A 14021-nucleotide genomic window follows, 5' to 3' on the forward strand; every position below is an offset into this window, starting at 1 on the left:
CATTTCTACCCCCAGCCCTGCCAGAGGGGGCCCCCAGCTGGCCTCCAGTCCCCTGCAAGCCTCACTTACCCCAAAGGTACCAGCAAGGAAAGTGATCCTGAGCCAAGCCCTAGCTAACTCAAGAATCTCAGGCCCCCGCCCCTGCCCCCTCTCCCTTCCCCTCAGGACAAGGCTTAGGGTTGATAGCTCTTTGCAAAAGTGGAAAATCTACGTGTTTCTCCATTAAAATGAAAAATCCACTTTTTCTCTGTTTTTCCATGGGAAATGGAAAACCCAGCTCCCTGAGAATCACGTATCCTGAATTCTGCAGGCTTTGAAAACAAGGTCAGAGAATAAATTTGGATGGTGCTCAAAAATCTAAGGCATGACTCAGACATTTACTGAAGTTGCTACAAGGTGATTAAGGCAATCAGGACTTGTAGTAGAGATATCTTTTATTAGACCAACAAGATTTTTGCAAAAAAAAAAATCTTTAATTTCAAGCTTTCGGACACAAACACCCTTCATCAAGCATTGGAGAAAAGGTTGTAAAAGTTCTCTTGGGTAGAAATTAAAGTTCACATTTCATAGGATTTCACAGAGGAGTCAATTGATGGAAAACTCCTCCGGGCAGTCAGTTCATAGCCGATATGAAGCCTCTCACCTCCTGTGAGGATCTATGATGAAGCAAATTACCTTGATGAAGGGTGTTTGTGCCCCAAAACTTGCAATTACAGAAAAAAAATTTGCAAAAATCTTGTTGGCCTAATAAAAGATATCATCTCTACTACGAGTCCTCATTGCCTTTTGCTCTAGACCAACACGGCTACAACCTGGATCCCTGATACAAGGTGATTATATTTTTTTCTGCAAAAAGAAAGGTGACAGCAGCAACACTGAGCCCGAGGTAGAATCCTGTCTGCTTCAGATCACAATCCGCTACTTTTCCTGTTTAAGTAAAAGGAGCGACAGCAACCTGGGGGTCATTCCAGGATTGCTAACCTCAGAAACTCTGGAATTCTTGGCCAGGCTCTAGAACGTGGATAATCATCAGCTACGAGCAACTGCAGCTTCAGCTGAAGCTAACCAGATGAAGTAACATATGGTAATGCAGCCCTGCTGGACTCCCTGCCCAGGAAACCCTCATTTGCACTGTGTTGACACAAGCTTCATTGTTATTTGGGAAGAGAATGTTTGTTATCAGGGAAGATCAGGAGGTTGTAATTACAACATTAACTGTTGTACAGGACACACTCAATGTGGCGCAAAAACACTCTATACTCCGCTTTCAGGCTGAATTCAAACCTGAAAACTCAGCCTAGGATTGTCTAAAATGGCTTCTGAGTGAGTGTGGGCTCCGTTTCCAGAAAGTCAAAGGTAACCCACGTGGAGAATGAATGTCTTTCTTTTTTTTTTTTAAACCAAATGAAAACCAAGAGAAACTTAATGGATTTGCAGATTGAGTTGTGCTGTAAGACAGACAAAAAACAAGAGAGGGACCTTAAAAAAATGTGCCAGTCCCGCTACTAATACAGGATCTTACATTGCGGACCCTATGGAGCTGGTCACATTGGCACAGATGCACACATCTTACATGTATCCCTCTGCAGAGGCACCCCTGAAAAATCCTAATCGAGCCTGGGCTATGGTTATTTCAAATACCCATTGTATCTTCTCGGAGATGCTTTTTGGAGATCCGAGTCACTGGAACTGGAGATCTCCAGGTGCTTTATGAAGCTCCAACAGCATTGCTCAGAACCTGAGCTTGAAAAGTGACCACCTGGATGACTTCCTAAGCTGGTAGAAGTCCCTGTTGCCACATCTGTCAGTTTAGGAGCTTTGGCTTTGGCCCTAAAAAGGCCGCTTGAGCACACAAATCTCTGAAATGAAGTTCTGAAAGTCAAACCATACTGAACTGGGGATGCTAAGGAGAAGATGGTGACATAAGGGAGTGTGGCAAGAGAAACCCAGAAGACACACCAGACACAAATTGGTTATTGATACACTTGCACAGTACCATTAAATGTGGTATCCACTGCACGAACATCATCCTGTCCTGAACAACTAAAGATCTACGCAAGACACAGAATGACACATACAACCAAATGATTTTTCCCTCAAGTTTTTTGATATTTGATTGAGGCAATTAACAGAGGAGGGATTGAAAAGCTAGACTTCAGGAATGATGGGCAACCCCTGGCTTGGTGGACAGAGAAGTATGAGAACCAGGTATTTATCTTTCTGCCTACCTAGGCACTCGCATAATCCTTGTCACCATAGCATCAAGCTACCTGCCAAGTGAACTCATCAATCCAGGCAGGAGAAACCTCAAGTATCTGCCCTAGTCTGGAAATGATGCATCCTGGGCTGGATGGAGTATAGCTGCCTTCACAGGCTACTCTGGAAAGGCTAATTAGTTGCTTATTGAGTGAGTGCCAGTTAGCCCACCCCCAAGTTAACAAGCCCATTGCCAACAGTAGCTATGCAGCTTCTAGTCTAGGAGCTAGGCTGTGCAAAGCAGCACAGCCTGCTCAAAGGGTGGTGCTGTTATGGTTATTGAGTTTACCATGGCCCTAGAAGCAGGTGGACCAAGAGCAAGAAAAGCAAAGAAATGGAGCAATAAGGAAAAAAAAAACAGAAAGAACTGCTTGCACACAACAGCAAGTAAAGTCAGACAGCAAAGCAAAGAATTTAACCAAACCTGGCTTGCAGTTTTGGGGACTACTATTCTCCTGTGTCCGCATCTGGGACCTTTTGTTCCCTAGCTGAGAACAAGGTAGGCCAGCAAGCTGCTGGTTAACTTGTCTCTCTTTAATCACATGGCCTAGCACCCTGCTGGCCCCCCTTCCCTTCCACATCACACAGGCAGCATCTGCTTCTCACTTTATATATGGAGTTTATGGACCAGCATAGGCATAGGGCAAACTTAGTACATCCAAAGGAGTAGCTGTGAGGGCAGCTTGGGATGCCCTCCTGGCAAGTTTGTGAAAGGCAAAATGTCTTTCAAAGGTAAAGGTAAATGTTAAAGGGCCAATGTTAAGGTAAAGCCAATGACAAAACATTTGTAGAGTGCAAGGCGTATAACAACACATCCGTACATCCGCAACCCACGTGCCCCTGAACTGTCCAGTAAAGAGCTCACGCGGGACAGTCTCAAAAAGGAGGTAATTTAATTGCAGGCAAAATGAGCTCTTAAGAGACTGCCGAGTTCAGAGCAGACACAGTCACAGGAAAAAAAATAATAATTTGAATTTAGGCCACATGTTCCTGAACAATTTAATACCTTCCTGGAACCATAAAATAAATTACTTCAACAATACATTTCTTCTGGCTGAAGTAGAGACAGCTGATCAAAACCACTGTGGTAACAAAGCTGATCAAGCAGAAGAAAATAAAAATGTGAGGAAAACAAATATTCTTGTGCATCAAATGGGGCAGAACAAAAAGTTGCTATTAAAGATGTAAGAAGGGGTTGCCCAATAGTCTGCTGGCTCTGTCTGAGTTTGCCACTCAAAGATAAGGTCTGAGATGCTGAGGGGTCTTTCTGGACTTGAAACTGCAGCCATGGCAGAATTGAGAGGTTTTCTGGCTTTCACTTAATAAAAATTGTTTTACAGTCTGATGGTGGGAGGGCTCCAGGCTGGGAAATTCATCTTTGTATCACCAATATCAAGTCATCTCAAAGCAGCCATATACAAAAGCAGCCTTTGGTGGATACCCTCTAGTACAGGGAGGCTACACAGCTCCCACCAGCGCAACACAAGGGCACCAGGCAGATGAAGAACATGTTGAGGGTGAACCAAATGCATGAGATGGTGTCACCTACATGGTCCTGTATTGCACCGACTGTAGTAGTAAGAAAGACAGCAGGAACTGTAACTTTGGGTCCCTGCGTGGCACTGCAATAGGAGCATCACAAGCCAACTGCCTACAATTCCCCACATCCATGCAGGAATGAACCTGGGCCTCAGCACCTCCACCTCCCGCTGGATGCAAGTCTGTTCCCATAAAAAACTGGCTTTTTAACTTCACTTGAAAGCAGGAGCAGATTCAATGGCTCCGTCTGTCTTTGACGACAAAGAGCTACCTTTTTGGGCACGGACAAAGGGTTGGTTTGGCACTCAATCTACCTTCAAATGGCTTCAAAGCGTGCCCAACTCTCATCCAATGCACATGCAAGAGCAGATTTGTCAGCTTGGCCCATAGCTCTTCCTACACACTGGTTCCTATCTTGTAGGATACAGCACTCCCTCTCCAGAGAGAGAGAGAGAGAGAGAGAGAGAGAGAGAGAGAGAGAGAGAGAGAAAGGCAGATGTGACCATGAAGACCTGTAGGTGCATTCACTACACACTGAACTGTGAGCTTCCTCATCTGTTCCATTTGTTATCCATGCCACCAGGTAGGAGAGACTAACTGGGCCTTTGGGCCCGACTAGAAATGAGATTGGGAATCCACGCTCACTCTGAACTAACAGGGAAGCTCATGCCATGACTAGGAAATTGCCATCTGAAAGTAAGCAGGGCAGCTGCCATTGAGACAATGCAGCCACTTGTACAATGGGACATTCCCAGCACCCACAACTCTCCTAGAAAAGCGAGGAGAAAAAAAAATTGCCCATGGTCTAGTAATTACCAAATTAGGCAAAATAAACAGGAACCGATTTAAGGATGGGACATATTTTCAGGAAGATTAGACAAGCCTCTGTAAATTGACTGTAATTTCAATAGGCAAATATTAGTGCTGCATCTTTAGCTCTATCATCAGAGCTCATTTGGAAAACAATGAAGCTTTTTATTCCTTCTGAAGCGATCACAAAGCCAGAAAGAAAATGGTTTTTCTTTCCCCAAAAACCAAATGCTTTTTTTTTCACTCCTATAAGCCCAGTCCTCCTTCTTAATTACTCCTGACATGCCACTCTTCATCATATCATTATATCCATTAAAAAGCTGGGATCAATAACCCATCTTTCATAGAGATCCACTGCTACTGAAATCAAAGAGTTTTTCTGCTGAATGCTGCGTAAGCCAGATTAGTCCCTATCCCCCCGTATCTGTCCTGAGTAAGATCACTAAGTGACACTTCAAGAGCAATGAAAGCCACGTTCAAAACTTGTTTGTGACCAAAAATGTTATCTTCTTTACTGGAAGCAAAATCCCCCTCAGGGCTGCCTAGACAAATAATCTGCTACAAACAGCGACAGCCATCAGGAAGTCTTGAGCGTCGGAGGCGAGCATACACAGGGCTGTTTTCCATTATTTATTGACTTCCGCTTTATGAGACAACTCTGAGAAGATAAAGGTAGATGTCAGAGAAAGACGACACTGTCAGGGACACAGCAGATTGGCCTAATCTAGGCAAAATGCTATGCCTGAAGAAGGGTGTTTGTGACTGCAGGCTTGCAAAGAACAATTTTTCCAATTATTTAGCTGGTCTAATAAAAGATATCACATCTACCCAAAAAACCTTGTCTGCCCTAAAAAATCAACATCCTCGGTCACTGTGAAGCAGTGTAGCATCACTGGAGTCAACAGCTGTCCCAATCTATACTAGATCAGGTTTTATCTGCCAGGCGATTACGCAGGCAGGTTAGCAGTGGACTGTAAGTAGGAGGAAGAATAGGTGACCTGTAATGGAACGGAGATTGAAAATCTGCAGAGCCTAAACGCAGTCTACCTAAACTCAATCAAACACACCTAATTTGCTGGTTGAGGAACTGAAAGTCACCTGATCATACTATGGTACCTAAAGCAGAGAAGTAGAAAAGTGGAAATTTTGCGGGGAAGGGGGATGAAAGGAAGGATGAAGAAACAAATCAAAAAGGAAGAGAAAACTTTGAAAGAAGAAACTTGGGAGACTTTTTTTTTTTTTGCAGCAGCAGCAGCAGCTGGTAGGATGCCCTGAAAGAGGACGGCTCTGACGTGTGGATAAATTACAGGGATTTCACAACATATTGTACATTTTTCTGCTCACGTAATCCCTGATGACTGACTGCCAGCACCAACGTGCCCGTACACTACAACTTGGCTTTTGGAACACGCAGCAGTTTTGATGTTTTCTGATGGAAGCAAGAGGTGGGTGTAAAGGCCAAATACTTGTGTGTGCCAGAGCAGGGGTGCTCAGCCTTTTTCTTCCCAAAGTCCCCCCAGCACGCTATAAAAACTTCATGGCCCACCTGTGCCACAACAACTGCTCAGCTCCCTGGGTGGACAGATCCCCTGAAACCTGCTTGCGGCCCCCCACAGTGCCCTGGATCCCCAGTTGAGAACCCCTGTGCTAGAGCACTGAACAAGGACTGAGGACACCCATGTTATACTCTTGCCTCTGCAATTGGCCTTCTGGGTAAAACTGAGCAAAGAATTCACCTTCTCACTCCTCCCGCACCCCATCCATAAAGCAAGGTTAATGATACTGACCTCTTTGGTAAAGTATAAGGAAAAAAGAATAAAAAAGGGCAAGTCTGCAGAAGACTGGGGGTCGCTTCCCAGCTCAGCCCCTCATTCCCTATTTGCTTTTCGGTGAGTTGCATGACTGCTCCCTCCTTCCCTCAGTTTCCCCATCGTAAATGCCCTATCTTATTTTGCAAGGCACTGAACTCTACAGCTGAAAAGCCCCATATACTCCTATACATTTATACACACAGAGACACATAGGTGTATGGTATATTATGAATATAAATAATGAGACTCATATACAAGGTATATACACATACATTCTTATATTTATCTATGCACGCACCCCATATATGTATAGCATCGCATGTAAACATATACAGGTAGATGCTTAGTAGAATCATCTCTGGTTGAGTTAGTCCAGATAAAAGTCACCACTGCCCATTTAAAAAACCAACTCACTCCAAGACCAGACATTTAAAGATATTTAGGCACTCATTTCCCACAGAAATCCATGAGAGGAAGGTGCCTAACTGCTGTTAAAGAAGTGGACCTTAATCCCTGGGAGTCTGCTGCCTTGGTTACACAGAGGTATAGATTTCCAAAGCTCTGCTAGTGTTAACATCAGCCCAGGGGCTCCAGACCTTTAGAGATTTGCTCATCACTAAGTGCAATCAATTGAAGCTTCCTGTCCAGTGAATACAGTAAACAAAGCAGAAGCTTTACTTTGCTTCCAGCCAGGATCCAGAGAGGAACTCTGCTCGATGTCCTTCTGCCTCTCTGGCAGCAAGGCCAGAGATGGAAAAAAAAAAAGCCTCTGCTGCTGGCACAAACACGTCTTCCTGCAACCCGTTCAGCACGCTGCTGCTACTTGGCACTGCAAACCAAACTCAGACTTGTGTGACTTGTCTGGCCAGTTGCCACTCCTCCGGTCTCTCTCTCCATGAGCGCCCGTGAGCCTGCTCTTTGTGCATGTTCTCCAAGCACTCTATACCCCTGCTGGGGTATTATGAGATCGCTTTCTGGATAAGCCCGAACTGCACTGACATAGGCAGGCAGGCAGGCAGGCAGCAGGGGCAGTGCAGTCACTCAGACTTGACTGAGCCACGGTTGCGTGCAGAAAAAAAAAAAAGATGCCGTGGGGGAAACTCAATGTGCTTGTTGCAAGTGGAGTGAATGTAATGTTCTTTTTGCAAAACCTACAGAAATACGTTGTAACTGTAGTGTAGGGTAGCATAATTAAATAGGGATGAGCCACAACTGAGAAATAGGGGGAAAACCTCACCGGATCCACACTAGGCCTTGACATTCACGATGGACAGCATTGGACGAATAATGCATCAAGTGCAATGTGTGAATATTCAAATGAATCTTGGAATAAGCTTCTTCTGCTGTATTGTGCCTGCCATTTCTGCAAAATTCTCAAGTTCAGAATTCACCCTTAATGGGCTTGTGAGCACACCCAACATTAAGAGGAGACTGAGAGGGGCCTATAAAGCACTCTCATCAGTGGGTTACACTGAGATTGCCAGCAAAAAGGGAGCAGGAATAGTTATTTTGAAGAATCCAGCTTCCGACGGGGACCTGGACTGAGACGACAGGCTCATTTTGCATCCAGCTCGGACAACCAGCTGAAGATGACTTCCTCCACTAATTCAGGTCATATGTGGTCTAAAAACGTCTTTAGAACCATAGCCTCATTGCAACTGCGTTCTGAAGGGTGTCTGGTGCCAACTATTCTTCAAGGCCAATGGCAAATAAGACAAAAATGATGATGAAGCCCCAGAAAATAGCCTGAGATTAAAAATACTCTCTGATCCAAAGAGGCATGAAGCCAAGAAGCAGCAAGGACTGCATTTTGTCTGTTCTTCCAGCTACCAGTTCTTCCCCTTCTTCTATTGCATCTAATGCTTAATCCTCCCCTGCAACTTTGAACTTTCTGTGCGCCAGCAACAAGGAACACCTCATTTTGCTTCATGCAAAGGGCACATACACACACCTAGTTGGTGACAATTGGTTATAAATTTAACCCACAGAAGACACTCTCCAGAAGTTGGCCTGTTTTTTTTGCAGAGCACAGAAACCATCCATCTTTGTTGCCCTAATACCAGCTCAGCATGTCATTTTGATCTTCATGCCTGGTTGGATACTTTAGGTCAAATCACTTGAGTTAAACAACAGTTTGGCAAACTAACAGCTGAATATGCTATTTTGCAATCACCCAGATAAATACCAAGGGAATGGTTTTTAAACACCCATTTCTTAATTTCAAAGAGTGTGGTTAGCCTCTGCATAGAAAAGCCAAATCAAAGCCTGCGCCCTTAATACAGAGGAGCAGGACTTAGTGGTACATTGGTGTAGCCATCTACAGAGGTGAACTTCAACCTGTGCTAATCATCTGGATGAGGGCAAATTATCACAACAAAGGGATGGATGATGGTGGATGGTATATGCCCTGCAACTATTCTAATCCTGTAAAATCTTGCTCTGAGTGTTTCATTTTCAAACTACCTTATAAGTGTAAAGTAAGTAATTAAACAATCTCCTCTGGTTAGGTCAATGTGCTTTTCACCTTCATTTTCTTCTTGTAGGAAGCAAAAGAATAAAATGACTTGACTCAAAGACATGGACTCAGCATCAGAGCCAACATAAATAACTCAGGGGCAGTGTACTGAGACCACTGGACCATAATGGCTTCTCAATCAGTGCTGGCCAGATTCTCAAAAGAGCTAAGCAGCTCCAACTGCAGCCAGGATTTTTTTTAAAGGCTCAGTTCCCACTGAGGTACCTGAATAAGGCCAGGTTTTCTAAGGAGTCCAGCCTTTGCAGGACACCACTTGGTTAAAAATCGGGCTCCCATTCTAGAGCCTACCAATCTACCCAAGCTTTCTTAAAATGTTATCACTGATGCTGAGTGCTAAGCAAGCCCCAGTTGCAATAATTATGCTAAGCAGGCCCTATGTCTACTCCTTAAGGTCTCAAGCAGTAGAAATTAATTAACTGGGGAAAAGGCTTTAGTGCCTGTGCTATGTAGGGGTTAGTGCAGAGGTACTGCCTCAGTCAAAGCTCCAAGGAGGTTATGCCTTGGGCAAACACCATTCCCCCAGACTTCTCCATGCCTGCAAGGCAAGAACTTTATACCTTACCTGCTTAGCTGACTAAGGCCCTAGCTGCACAGGACTGAACGGTCCTGGGTCATGTCCTCACTAAGGCTTTCCTAGGGAATATTTATTTTGCCTAGTGTCTCCACAAGGAGGTTTCCGGAACAATTCCTCTCCGTTTGCATGACCCTCGCAATCCAATCTTTGTGTCGGGTGATTCTGTTTTAAACTGACAGGTCTCAGTACCTGCAACATCTGACAGTCCTTGCAAGAAATTCACTACTTAGGGGCCATGCCATGGTCCTGGGCCCCATTTTGGTTCCCACAATGCTAGTACTATTTCCATATTGCTTGGGACTCCAAGAAGCCTTTCTCTTCCCCCATCCCCAATTTCAAAGGAACTTCCCCGCCTTTTTTTGCTTGGCATTCATTGGCTCAGCCCGGGCCTTGGAACATAAAAGTCTGCAGATACTCAGCTCTCCAGCTGCAATTCATTAATAGCCTGGTGACATATCCAGGCCATAATTATTTTTTAATGGCTTTGCTGCTCCCTTCTGAGTTTTATAAAATACATAACTATATTTAAATGGCATGTTTACAGCCCAGCCTGACATGTGGATGTAACACCATTGTAATGAGCTAAGCAGCCAGCTGCAACAGAACAAGACAGCAATCCAGTGTCCGACTTCAGTGGCTTCTGGAAAACTAAAGAGAATTCAGCATCTACCACATCAGCCAACTGCAGACTCCTGCACTGTCCCCAGAAGCATCTAGTGCTGGCCACTGCTGATGACGTGTTTTGGTGGACCACAAGTCTGATCTTTAGATTGTAAGCTCTTCAGGGCAAGGAGCATCTTTTTGGTCAGTGTTGGTAAAGGACCTAGCATACTGTAACTCCTAGGTGCTACTGCAGTACAAGTAACTAATAGCCCAGTATGACAATTTTGCTGCTTCTAGTCCTACAACATTCCAATAGAAATGTATATATACACTTCGTACAGGTGCCCTACTTCAGGTACCTACATGGCCCCTATTACCATTGTTTCAGAATACCCAGGGACACAAGACTGGAAAGGGCCTCCAAGTCACTGAGTCCAGTCCCCTATCCCAGCCAACCACATTGTATAACCCTTTCAGAAATGGACCATGCTCCCCCTTAAAAGTAGTGTGGATGTTTGCCTCTCGGAGCTTGTATTCAAACGTCACTCCTCTGACGTCTACAAGCATTTTTATAAAACCAGCTTAAGTTTATTCATAGCCAGGTAATCCCCATTTGTTCCTGTGCCAGTATTATCCATCAAGTTAAGTCATTCTTTTCCTTCCCTGCTCTTTACCCCTGAATAATTCAGAGAGAGCAATTAAATCCCCTTTCAGCCTTCACTTGGCCAAGATAAAACAAGCCAAGCTCTTTCTGCCTCCTTTCATGAGCTGGATGCTCACCTGTTACCTTTCATAAAACTCATCTTTAACCAATATGGATGACCAGAAGTAAAGACAGGATTCCAGAAAAGATCTCACCGGTACCTTATACAATGACACTGATACTTCCTTATCTCCCCCCAGACATGCATATCCAAATACAGCCAGGATTGCTTTTGCTTGTCAGAGCCATGTCACATGGTGACTTAGAAATCCCAGTGCTGTGGGAAGAGCCATCCACTGCTAGTCATGCCTCATCATTCAGGCAGCTGACCTAAGTTACCACATGTACCGCTCCTTTCATGACAGACCTGGTGAGATGACCTCAAAAGAACCTTAAGGTGAGGAACAAGTAATCAACTTCATGCGGTAAGAGCAGGGAGAAAGAAGTGGGGGAAGAAGGGTAGGCAAAATGTATCCGCACATACAGGATTTATTTCCTACTGCAGCCAAACTAAAACTCTCCATCTTGCTTCCTTAACAAAATAGTGTATTGTTTTATTGCCCGTGAGGGTGCTGGGGACCTCACAGTGTAAACACATTACACTGGGACCCTGCTTGCAGTCAGGTCTGCGACAAAATTCAGCAAAAGAACACGTAAGGCATGTCTACATGTTGCCCTATGGCAATGTAGAGACATGCTACATCGCTATATGGTCCACACATCACCAAAAAGTGCTAAAGCACAGCGGCAAAGCAACGTCACCATACGGCAATGTGTGGACATGCCTGTAGAGCTGGAATGTAGGAGGAACTGATCCTGCACACTGCGAAGAACAGAAACCTGGACAGATTTAGGAGACCTGGTTCCTGTTCCCAGCTCTACTCCTGGCCTGCTAGAGTGCCTTGGGAAAATCATGTAATTTCACTGTGTCCCGGTGTCTCCATCTGTGAAATGGGGAGAACGATACTGTCATCTTTTTGTAAAGCACGCTGGTTTCTCTGGATGAAAAGAGCTAGGTATTGTTTTTATTCCTCTTCCTTCTGCTGCTCATTCACTGCAGATATGCAGAGTCATTTTATCTGATAGAGTATAGACATGTACACAGGGACCTAGAAAAGCATTTAGGCAGAGATACTGATAACTGCATGAATATATATTTCACGTATACCTCTCAGCATGGGCTATATACATGCAAAAAATGCGCTCTTGCAGCCAAAGTGGGGCTTAAGAAAGGATTCGTATGAGAAAAATAGCTAAGCCATATTAGTCTCATTAAACTAGAGGCACCTCTTGCAAAATGCTAGTTCTTAGTTTTTACTCATTTTTTGGCTATGGGAAATTAATATAGCATTTTTTCTGTTGTGAATAACTCAGAAAGACCGCAACAGATCAGAATGATTTTAACGCTATGGATTCCTATTTGAAATCTCTGGGCTTATTGTGTGAATCGTGTTTGCACACCTAACATGCTAACATGCCACTGTACTAAACAGCCAGAGCCAGTGAAATTGCACATTTTAAAGAGGAAGCAACATTAGAATCTGGCCCTCTGGGTTTTTTTCTTGTGCCAAATTCAGCCCAGCAATTTCAGAGCCTGCACCTTAATTAAAACCTCATTTAAAAAACAAGGAATGCATTGTGCTTGAAACCCAGCTAAGTAATGCACCAAACAACCAACACAAAACCGTTCACAGCCCTGAAAATACTACTTGATGACTGAAATGTAAAGCAAACATTTGAAACATGGCCGATAGAAGTGATCGGAAATCACAGTAATCCCTCTCCTGAGGCCTGTAAGGGTTGTGTATCACTCCACTGATCCTTGAGGGATAAATGTGCTCCTTTGGGAAGGCAGCACTTCTCTTCATTTACACATCCAAGCTCATTCTCATTGTGAGTATACTGAAACAAAATGTGGGAGGAAGGCAACGTCTAGCAGGGCCCAGCTTTGCTATGCAAGATCAGTGGACAGATTTTGTCTGGCAAAGTCCACACAAATAATATCACCCTTTCACTGCTGATCCTCTTACAGCTTAGACATCCTCGGCAAAATTGGATTTCTTACAAACTTCCTCCTATTGAGCTCAAGGGCCTCAAGGGCACCGATACCCTTGCTAGCACACTCTAGCTTGATGCGGAGCTGAATTGCCACCCAAGGCTATGTTGAAGAACCCAAAATACAGAGGATGACAAGTCTGATGTCAGATAATCTGAACCACACGTGCTGGCTGAATTTCATCACAGGTCATTTAAGGCAGTAGTATATCATACAGAATAACCAAGACTTGCATACCAGGTGCAGTGTAAGGTAGAAGGCATCATGGCACCTTTAAGCAACAAAGCAAAGAAGACTTTCCATGCAGGATCTGTGTTACATTCTGCCCCTGTCTCGCAAAAAAACCCCACAGAATCATAGCAAAGTACAGCTGGAAGGAACCTCATAAGGTCACCTAGTCCAGCCCCCAGCTCAAGGCAGGATCATCCCTGACTAAAGCATCCGAACCAAGTGTCTGTCCAACCTGCTTTTGAAAATTTCCAAGCAGATTCCACAACTTCTCTGGGCAGTCTTTTCCAATGCCTGACCACTCTCACAGGCAGAAGTTCTTCCTAATCTAAACCTAGCCTAAATTTCCCCTGCTGCAGCTTGAGGCCAGAAAAAAGCCCATCTCCATCCTCTCTCTAAGTACCCTTCAAGTATTTGAAGACTGTTATCAAATCCCTCCTCAGTCTTTTCTTCTCCAAGTTAAATAAACCTAGCTCTTCCAGCTTTTCCTTATAAGACTTGTCTTCCAGGCCCCTAATTATTTTTGCTGCCCTGTACTGAACTCTTTCCAAACTGCTCATGCCTTTCTTGAAGTACGGGATCCAAAACAGGACACAGGACTCCAGGTGGAGCCTCACCAGTCCTGAATAGAGTAGAGGAATCACTTCCCTCGCTCTGGTGCAAGGCCCTTCAAAGCATATTCCACAAAGTCTTCCAAGTGTAGATTATATAACTGGAAACATGGGAGAAATTCTGGAGCAGAGGCTCTATAAACCAGCACAGCAGTCACCCTGTTGGCACTACTTCTACCTGCTTTAACTGGTGCTGGTGGATTCATTTTTCTTTCCACTCTTCCCCATTCCCTTTGGGCATCTAATGTCCACAGGAGTGCAAGAAAAGAATTGGCCATGCACTCCCTCGTTTCT

At 44.4% G+C, this 14021-nt stretch overlaps 1 protein-coding gene across 5 annotated transcripts in view; it reads right to left on the bottom strand.

Annotated features, from left to right (window-relative positions):
* Positions 1-14021, bottom strand: part of RAP1GAP2 (RAP1 GTPase activating protein 2) — a 242437-nt gene that overhangs the window by 77432 nt on the left and 150984 nt on the right. The gene's annotated exons all lie outside the window — the stretch shown is intronic.

This window comes from Crocodylus siamensis, chromosome 13 (genome assembly GCF_052110815.1).
Source record: "Crocodylus siamensis isolate JL-2025a chromosome 13, ASM5211081v1, whole genome shotgun sequence".
NCBI classification, from domain to species: Eukaryota; Metazoa; Chordata; order Crocodylia; family Crocodylidae; genus Crocodylus; species Crocodylus siamensis.